The following is an 11238-nucleotide window of genomic DNA, read 5'->3' as shown; positions in this document are numbered from 1 at the left end:
TATGGCGGCAATAAAGAGTTTTAAAAATGAATTTAATAGTAAATAAAGATTTCTACTGATTATTGTTGTTGTTATTGCTGCTATTCTGCCATTTGTGCTATTGGTGTTCGTTCATATTCGCACATTTGAGAAAAAGTGAGGAACTTTTTAAACAGTAAATTGATAGAACGAAAGCGAAACAGCGAGATAACAAGAAAAATGCAACCTCACCCGCCTCTATCTCTCTGTTCATCTTTCGCCCCTATTCCTTAACCTTAAATTCATTTTATTTACTACGATATAAAGAAATCTTTTTCTAGTAAATAAGTTTAACATGTGTGCTTAAGTGTTTGCGTAAATGTAACTTTAAATGTATAGTATATATGTATTTGTATGATATATATGTATGCGTGTAATATGAAAAAGAAAATAACAAATTTCCGGAAATATATTAAGAAAGTTTTGTTCCTTAAAGTACAGTCGTGTTATTATTGCTGTTGGTTACTGTTATTGTTATTGTTAAAATTGTTTTTGTTATTGTTGCTGTTATTGTTGCTGTTATTGTTGTTGTTGTTGTTTCTATTATTATTGTTGTTGCTATTATTGCTATTATTATTATTATTGTTGTTGTTGTTATTGTTGCTGTTTGTTATTATTGTTGTTATTGTTGTTCTCTAAGTATACTAAAATATTTTCGCAAGTTTGTAAAAACTTTTACTTACGACAATCAAGCTTTACTTGTCATATGGATTGTGTACTTATCCGCCTTAGCGTATGGATGGATATCTTGTATTATTATATATATGAAAAAGCAAACGTATGCATACATAGATGAATGGCTAACTTAAGTAACTAAATGTTTTCTTCTTACGTACTCTATATATTCATTTAACAACATTTTCATTTTTTCTTTCTCGTCTCAACTTAAATCTAAACTAAAAACATCAATTAGTTCTTATTATATTTCATTACATGAAATGAAAAAAAAATTAATAAATAAAAATCAAATAAATGTTCAACATATGAATATTTCGAAAAAATTGGTGAACAGAAAAACTTTACGGCAAATACCGCTTACGATTAAAGCGGAAGACTCTCGAAACTACCTAAAATTCATGCTTTCATAATATATAGCACTTCCCTTACACTAAGAGCATCGAAAAACTGAAAAGGTTGCAAGGGTTGAAAAGGAGATTTAAGCATCAAATTTCCTACAGATTTGCACAAATCGCCCCACAACTTGATCTAAAGTAATTTTATTATTGTTGGTCAAGTATGTATTTGAGTCGGGTCATAAGTAACTTCTGCTGAAGCTGCACTTGATGAAGCTGCACTAATATATTTTTATTTGGAAAACTTTCTAAGGGTATCTGTGAGAAATTAACGGCCGAGATATTAAAATATAATTTCGCAACAGAGATACGTTTGACCCGGAATGTCTTTCGCAATGCTTACGGGAAAGCTCGACACACTTTCGTTTAGGTAATCAATAACTTTCCACATAGTACGAAAGGTCCCAAGTGTTTACTAGTCGTAGAAAAAATATTACCAAAAACTTTGCAATGAGCTTCTTCTCCCTTTCAATAAAATCTAGATTTACGTAAGTAGGTCCGTTATATTCACGCGTCATTTTTATGAATTTTCACAGTCGCAAAGTTGAAGATAGAAAGCTGAAATCTAACACAAGCATTCCGAACTTTAGTTATGTCATTAGTCGTGGACATGTTAGTAAATCAATTGGAATAATTTTGCGTCGAGAATGCAGATGGTTCTGGCGGATATTTGGATAAGAGCTTTCCAAAACATATGTTCACGGGATCGAAGGTTATAAAAGAAAAATGTTGAGAAAGATTTCGGTCTTTTACGAGGTTATTTCAGTTTCTTCCGCATCGTGGGCGTATACGCGAGCATATAGCTCCTATTTTGAAGGGATGCTTGTGCAAAATTTCATCTTTCTATCTTCGTATCGTTTTGACAACTCTCACGTTTAACAAAAGATACCGATTAAATTGGCCTCTTTTCGTAAAAGTGGAAATGGCAACTCTAGCCATAGTGAAGATGGCAGTTCTATATATATATATATATATATACTATACATATATACTAATTCAATAAAAGCCCACATGTAACGTTCAAAGATATCTGCTTCTTTATGCGAAATTTTTAAGCTTGAAATCACAAACTGGTCAAATTGACGGCTGTCGTATGTCTAGTGTCAAAAAAGAAATGGCTTTCATTGTTAGAAGACTTCTTCCCGGTTAACTTTGTACCGTCCATTTTTTCTTCTTGCAAGCTTTCCAACGCTCTTGGGTCTTGGATACATTACGTCATGATTTATCGTAATTTTTTCCATCTTCTGCACAATAGAAGCCCACGATAGCACATTATGGTAGCCATTTTGCTTTTAACAATACCGTAACTTATTTTTGACGGCTTGAATTTGTTTCTCACATAATCGATCATAAACGTGGAGAGAGAAAGAATGCCTTTTATAAAATCGATACCACCAGTTACGATGTGAGCTCATTCAGATGTATCGCATTTTTAAGGTGGACCTCCAGTCCGATTGATGCTGATGATGGTATTGCTTCAGTTAAATCAAAGTTAGCTGCGTCTACAGCCATGTGAATCGATTTTTTATTTATTTTCTTTGATATAACTTTTGGTTCTTCTTCTTCTTTCTCCCTTTTTTAATTTGCGGTGTTTAACATAGAATTAACAAATGCGATTTGTCGCAATTCATTCTCCAAGTCCCATTTACTTCACATTCCTATCAAGGCGACTGTTAAGAAGAAGACATGCCGTTACTTTCTAGCGTCCATTGTGTCTAAAGTTAAATGACAGCTCGCCCATGTCAATATATAGAACTGTACTGACTGTACCACGCCGCATTGTCATCGGAATTAAAGGTGTGTGCAAAATTTCACCGTAATTGAATATACGGAAGAAGCCGAAATATCGAGTCGATGTTTTCGCGCTTACATGAAATCGAGTTAGATAGGCAAAGCTTATAAAAGAAAAGGGCTTAAATGTGAAATTTACACCAAATCTGTTCGTTTATGTAGCAGCGAGTTTTAACGCTCGCTTGACAGATCCAGAATATTGCACTAATTGAGTCTTTAATACTTTATGCATTTTGCATATCCTTGGGCACGTATTGTTTGCTGCTGCAAATAAAATGCCAAAGTTAGTATATCGGTAGTGAAATTAAACAAATTTAAAATGTATATGTTCGCCGCTTAAGCTGCTTTTTAATGAATACATATCCCATGCATACACCTATATACATACATTTGTTTGGAAATAAGTAAAATATAGTCGACGAGGGTAGAAAGGTTTATATCATTTCAGCTGTTTTATATTTTCTATATATTACATATAAATGATGTATGTGTACGTGCGCATACATATATATATATATATATATATATATATATATATGTAACGAATTTAGCTCATGGAACTAACTGTTTAAAGATTAGGATTCGGTTAAGCGGAAAACTGTAAATTCAATAAATTTCAATTTTTTGTTACGGTTAAGTGAGAAAAGTGAAAATAAAAAAAAAAAAAACGAAAGAAAGAAAACATGAAATGAACCGATGACGAGCTCTCCCTTTTCTTCCTCTCTCTCTCTCTCTCTTTTTTTTGTTTTTGAAAACGCGACTCTAATCATATTGATTGGATTTTATTCACTGTACCGTTACTGTATAAACCGCATGGATATTGAATTCATTTAAAATTTTCTGAAGTATGTTTTTTCAATGGCTTTCCAGTTATCGTTCCTTTCTAATTTATGCCTTCAAAATATCTTACAGAGTACCACCGCCCTGCGAACTCAACAACACTTTCATACTTTCATGGCTGAAAACAATTTAAATATTTTTCGTCTTGTTTTTTTTTTATTTCATTTGTAATTTCTTTAACATTTAGTGTGTCGGCAAACCCTTTAAGCTCAACTATTACTCTTCCAACACGTTTTTGTTCGCTTAAAAAGGACTCGCAATAAGGCCAAAGGATTTACCGAACCGAAAGCGGACGAAAAGCACAACAATTGTCGGCCACTGTAAACTATAAAAATATATTCTGTTTTCTTTTCTTTTTTTTTTTTTCGTGCATATGTGAATGCCGGTATTTGTACATTCTTCTTGCACTCTCTTCCATTTCTTTATTGCTTACCATAATATTTAAGAACTATGCATACGTATGTCTATGCATACAAATCCATGCATATATACATATATATATATGTACATTCATATGTGTATATTATACTCACAAGTCTGTCCCTACTAATTTGTTGATAGCGTTAGTTACGTACAAAAATATGCATTAGAGGTCGCATGAAGTGAACTTGTATATGGTCCGGGTAAAATTAGAAGATTATGGAGCTCCTTACGTATTTACATATGGCTTTGCTGGTCGTTGCCATTACTTGCGAGCATAAACATCGACGAAACCTTACGATGAATGAAACGCTAAAATGCAAGAAATCAAATTTAAAAGCACGACATTTCGGTAAGCGATTGTGCAACCTCTGGAGCAAATACGGTTCCAGCATTCCAGCGGCGAAAACAATTTGCGGAAATTTAATTTTTTTTTTCAATAACCTCGGCAGAAAGAAATCCTGATCGTTTAAGAGACAACGCAAATCTGCTGGCGTATGGATATTTACGATTCGACGTAAGGTAAAGTGTAAATGCCTTATTTGGTTTTTCTTAGTATAAATTTTGAAAAGAAGAAGAAAAAAAAGAAAAAAAAAAGAAAAAAAATCATAAACAACGTAATATCTTTTCATTACGTGCAAGTGATATGTTTGCTTTTTCCTGCTTTTGAAAATATTCAGAACATAAAAGTAAACATATATATATAGATAAAAACATTTGTAACAAGCAATGCATTGCATATGTAAATATATGCATATATGCAGGTATGTCTGCCTGTGTGTTGAGATAAAATCTAATTGTGTTGGTATTTGTAAAGAAAAAGAAAGAAAAAAAGAAGCAAGGAACTCTTTTGTTCTGTGTATCAAGCTTTTGTTTAGTGACATTTTTAATGATAATTCACTTATAGCTGCTGTATGTGTGCATGTGCGTGTACATGCGTGCGTGTGTACAACCTTATAAATATCATTTGATATGATAAAGAAAGCCTTTAATTTCCTTTAACTATACGCCCAACGTAAATTTCGTCCCGTCGGCCATTCGAAAATGTCATTTAGATCGAAGAGATAAACAAAAAAAAAAAAAAAAAAAAAATTTTCGTAGTTTATTACTAAACTACATTTTTCGATGCTCGATATAAACTATACCTTTCTTCATAAGTCGTGGAGCACGCTATTGCCATTTTAACACGGAGGTGAGAATTTAACTTTGTTTGTTACACATACGTTATAAATTTATTAAAAAATTGCGGCGATCGTGTCGAGGTCGCTTTTTTACATTACGTCGCGCAAAGAATTCAGAACCATGTCTTGCATAACGTACTGAGGTGCTAAGTAGTACTTAACTTTAAGTTTATGTGCAAAGACTCTCTCTCTCTCTCTCTCTCTTACTAGGCTACTAGTGATAGTTTATGGTTTATCTACCCGCTTGATTTATCTAATTGCTTCTGCATATATTATTGGGACCCAAGGCGCTATCTTCTCTTCTATGGTGTGAAATAGTTAAGTTAAACTTTAAATTAATATGCAATCAGGATATATGTTACCCATTACTAACCGAGAACAGAATGTAGTTGAATTAAGCTCCTAAGTGATATCATTTGATCAAGCCAAGTGATTTGCCGCGACGAATCCAGCATCACGGCTAATGCAAATCATCTTTTCACTTCGACTCCAATTGCTAATCATACATGCCACGAAAGCCACAATGTTAGGAAAAGAATATTTCAACCTAACGCAAGAATAGTAGCAACGCAACGCAACGACTCTTAGTGTTATGTCTTAAGGGTTTCTTTATTAATTTTTGCCTATAAATTATTTACCAGCAACGGCTTCTATTTCGCTTGTTATTGAACACTTGAAATTATTGTTGCAGTTAAAATTAAAAGGAGACGAATCGATATGAGAGACAAGCTCCTTTTATAACTGAATGACTAGCGTACCATCCTGCTGTCATATATTGTTCGCGTATGTGGTTATAATACCTAGGGCAGCCTCCGCCTTTAATTAAAGAACAAGTCATAAATAATAGAAACTCTTAGTATACTTTACTGTCCTCCAACTGCCGACAAAGAGATGCACTGAAGATGCGCGTTAACCCAGGCGTTCTCCTGCGTCCTAATTGTTTTATGCGAAGACTAAGGCTTCGTTTCGGAAGTCAAGCCTATTTTCTGCGCAGGCAGTAAACACATCGAGTCCATTTTGAGTCTCACCATTTTAATCGGTCTGCGTAGTACATTTGCATATGGTTGGATCAATATCATATGTCATGGATTACGAGTCGCATTTCTTGCGTCTTGCGAATGTGTTCATAACTAAAAAAATAAATAGTTGGATCAAGTTTGAAACAATCAATGTCATGAATGACATCATATGTAAATTGTTATTGTTTTACGTATTGCGAGTATGATCGTGGGTGGATATTGAAGGTGATCGTCAACTAGGAATATTTGTGCAAAGTTTTCGCTTTCTTCTCATTTCTTGAGATCGCTACGATAACAAATGTCAAGTAGATAGATAGGCGGACAAAATTGCATGGTTTGGAAAACATTTTAGCTTGTATTTCAATGTTTCATATAAAGTTTTGAAACTGTAGTCATGACTTCAATAAACGAACTGATGCATGGCTTTTTAAATATACTCAGTTGCCCCCTTTCTGTGTTGAATATAAAAAAGCGCTTACTCTTTGGTCTTGATTTTTAAAAAATATGCTTTCCAGATCATTTTAACAAGCCCGAATCGCTTCATTTAATTCTTTTGAAAGGGATTAAAATTAATTTCATAGAAATAACTGCAACGTATGCACGTGTATATCGCTACGAAAGTGTGTTTTTTGCATATTTAGGTTTTGGTTAAAAATATAAGAGTCGGTTAAAAATAGATTTTGTCATATGTGTCACACCCTCAGCTTTTCCTGAATAAAGAGCTGAATAACACTTTGTTATTAGCGAAGGGCTCCTCAATGGGCTGATTACCTATCAATCTCAATTGATGCTTTCACATATATGGAGTGATGGACAACCCACCAGAAGGTATATCTAAATTAAATCCAATCCTTACGCTTATCGAGATTAGATAATATAAAATAATGGCAGATGTTCTTTCAGTGGCATATATCGAGTATGACTAGTCAGAAGGCATTGTACTGAAAGCCTAGAACACTTACGTCTGCAATTTTTAAGCAGACAGCGTTGTATCTCCTCGATTGTACTTAAAGGAATGAAAAGGACAGCAACGCGGGTTTGCCTATTTTAGTGAGAATTCTTTTTTAATAAGAGAGAAAATTTAATTGAAAACATTTTTGAACACTTTGAACCTCCATCTCCTTCTATTGCGAGCATTTAACAGGACGTTAAACGCCCATATCTGACAACAACTCAACTATTAATTGCTGTCAGTTATGACTATGATCATTAAAAGTTTTTCAGAGAAAATTGTTTTCATAAAAAAATTACAGAAATTAACTAAAAAGGAACACAATGTAAACAAACTTAGCGAGCATCGAAAGTTCTCTGGTGGCTAAAACATTAATATATATACAAAAGTAAAAAAAAAAAAATAAATAAAAATCTTCTCTTTTCATCTTAATAGTTATCGGAAACCATGGCAATAAAAAATCATTTTCCCCATTTCTTTTGTTTTTTGTTTTTGTTTTTCAAGTTTCAGAGAATTAAAAAAGCTTTCGCTAATGGTTAATGCCCTTAATTAAAATTTCTTCTAGTCGTGATATATATTTTTTGTCTCGGCCACTCTGCATATTCACTAACACCAACCTGTCAAATTACTTATGCTTGTACTTTGTTCGCCGGCCCATTTTTAATCAATTTTCATATCGTTAGACATTCGCGCACTGCAAGAAGAAATGTAAGTTTTTCCTTTTCATTTTTGGTGGAATCGCTGCATAGCGTGACAACATATATTGATGTTGCTTTTTTTTCCTTTGCTCTCCTTTCCTTTCCTATTCTTCTTTTCTTTTTTCTCTGTAATTTTTTTCTATTTGCTTTTTTAGTTATTATATATAATCTGGAGACGGGATTGCGTGTTAATGATGAAATAGTTTTTAAAAGGGAGAACCGCACACATGTGCATGCCGACACGTTTCAAACACACACATGAATACATTTTATGCTTCTTTAGCTGATATCAGGATAGATTTCGTAACAAAAATTCAAAATCGAAAATTAAAATTCACTGCGACTTAGCGATGTACCATTGTTGCGAAGAATACTGAGAGTAGTTATGTGGCTTCGCTTGAAATTAAGCCGACTATGGGCAAAAATGGGATGAGGAACTTACTGGACTAAACAGCCTTAAGTTAATCCTCGATATAGCGCTAGCAAGTGTTTTTCTCTTCCTTCCGTATACACTTTGCGATCGAAGAAATTTAATGAAAATTATAGAAATCAAGTCTTGAAAAATTTTGCACAAGCACATGGCAAACTTTTCAGATCTAATGAAGGCATATAAAACCTGGACTTGTCTCTCATGGGGGCCCATGTTCTATATCTTCGTTATATATGACGGGACGATTACGACGCCAACATTTATCTCTAATTTCATATTTCCTATCCTCCTCCTCCTCCTCCTCCTCCTCCTCCTCTCATGGATTTCATGTTTCATGTTTTCAAATGAATTTCACTCAGAAGGAGTAAAGCAACGCGAAGCAGTTATCGTTGAAAAATTGTGCCTATATAAGGTATGGAATCGAATTGGATTATAATGAACCCATCAACCCAAAGCGTCAGCTAGTTTTTTAGTTCATTTTCGTTTTCGTTTTATAGAGCAACATACAAAACACTTGCAACTTAACTAGTATTTTTTTGCAAGCAAACCAACTTTTTACTGTGTATTTATTAAATTTAAATCCTTTATGTTTAATATCCTTAACGGTTAATGAATATTTAAGCTATTTAGTGGAAAAATCGTATTGAAGACTTAAGTCTTCTTAGACATGTTGATATGAATGCTTGAAAGCGGTTTTTTATTAACATTACACACACATACAGTATTTATATACATATATACATGACGGTTGTGAACATTTTGCGAAAATCCTGCGACCGCCATACATGCACATGTACTGTTTAGTTTAGATCGATGAAGTACTACAAATATCATATGTAAGTAAATATGCGTATAAATTCAATGCATAAATGGACCCACATACAACAAAGCTTAAAGGTATTAAGAGAAACTCTAATAGTATCAATTATTTACATATCTGCTATTCAATCCGGCTTATAGATGTTTCCAGTGCTTCTGTTAGTTTTTTGCATTATATTGATTAATGTATTGCATAAAATAAATTTTTAATAATTGCCCATGAAACGGAAGCACTCAATAAAACAAATAGATGCCAGGAAAGCCATATTGAACTGAATTAAAAATTATGCATAAAGTAAAATCCAATAGCAATCCAATAGTCTCATTTTGATTCCCATATACATACGCGAAGGATGGTTACATAGATAGCAGATATTGATCGGGAAAATATATAATAATAAATTAAAGGAGGCATTACAATAAAATATTTATTTAATTATTTTCGTTTCATTGTCTGTGCCATGAGACCGCGACAAGACCGTTCGAGCGATATCTCAACTCTCGTTTCCAAAATCGTTATGCCAATTCGTGACCGTTGCTGAGGCATATTACCGTACTTGCGAGCACACATGAAAAACACATAAACCTTACTCAATAACTTACAATACCATCCTCAATGCATTTATTATTAATGAATGCTACGAGAAGAAAAAGCAAGCAAAAAAAAAAAAAAAAAAAAAAGAAACAACAACAATAATCACATAAAAACACGACGAAAGTTTTATGATAATTGGTTAGCTGTTAAATTTTAAATCTGTTTGGTGGCCTGAGTCTTTTGATCGACGTTATGACAATTTTTATTAATTGAAATTATACATACATATGGATGCGTATATGCATGTATGCATGTATTTAAACTAAAGCTTCTTTTTTTGAGTACAAAATATTGGCTTAGCTCAGCAAAGATTTAACTGATCCTTGATGACTTTGCAGAGAAAGAGATGATGGATTTTTTGTTTCGCTTGAAATGCATTTACTTTCAACTGCAAATGCTTGAACTAATGGCGACACTATCGCCTGGAAATAGTGTTAAAAATGCTAAACAAAAAGTGTAAGCCATGTCCTCCGGTGGAGAGTAAATTTTTCCAATATTTATCGCTTTAGCGCCTTGTGATGATGATTTCTTATGAGGCAAATATTTGTTATACCGCTCGCTCGAAGTGTGATGGCTATGTAAGCGTAAGCATACTTTTTTAACTTTGCAACATGGCATATATGTCATTATATTCCGGACACAAGTGTAGTGCAGTCCTGAGTAAGGAGAAACGTTTTGAAATTTGAAAATTTCAGATTTTATTTTAACAAGCTGGCGGTCCTACTCTATTCCGTTCTCTTTTCATATTTGCGAACGACTTAGATATGCTAGTGTATGCATACATTACAAGTACAGTCACGTGGCTTTGGCCGGCAATTTAAAAACTCAAAATAACCCTAATTGGTGGCCAGGGAGTTATGCAGAAGCTAAACTAATTGATGGTAAGCCAAGTATGCATTAAAAACTCGCGTCCATTTTCTCTTAAATTCTGATCAAACGTCTAAAGCGATCAATTTTCTGGTGCTGGTGCCGGTGCCATATCGTTAACAAGCGAGCTGCTGACAACTCTGTAAGCTATTTAGTTGTCAACACTCATTCGCATTCGAGTCCGTCTTGCTACGCGACATCATGCATCGTTTTCCTAGCGCGTAAGTTTTCATCATTTCGGTACCTATCTCTGTCAATAAACAACAGCCAATGCTTTCATGGCTTTTGTCTACTTTTAAACGTTGGCCAAAATGAAATTAATAAACTTAGTGCAGTTTTTCATGTTCACCCTATATTTAAGTGATATTGATTGCGAAGGCATTTGTTACATCTCTACTAACTTCAAAAGCTAGAGGTTAAGTCTTATAGGTGTTGTTTTTCCCTATGCTACACATCGACAATCAATTCACTCTTTACAATTTCTTCCATCTCTCTCTCTCTCTCTCTCTCTCTCTCTCTCTCTCTCTCTCTCTCT

General features: G+C 33.7%; 1 long non-coding RNA gene across 1 annotated transcript in view; it reads left to right on the top strand.

Moving 5' to 3' along the window:
• The window catches only part of LOC119632627, an 82172-nt gene that overhangs the window by 43049 nt on the left and 27885 nt on the right, over nt 1-11238 (top strand). The gene's annotated exons all lie outside the window — the stretch shown is intronic.

The sequence above is a fragment of the Glossina fuscipes genome, unplaced genomic scaffold (genome assembly GCF_014805625.2).
Source record: "Glossina fuscipes isolate IAEA_lab_2018 unplaced genomic scaffold, Yale_Gfus_2 1, whole genome shotgun sequence".
NCBI lineage: Eukaryota > Metazoa > Arthropoda > Insecta > Diptera > Glossinidae > Glossina > Glossina fuscipes.
The sequence above is the reverse complement of the archived record's forward strand: the minus strand, read 5'-3'. Positions and strand labels throughout refer to the sequence as shown.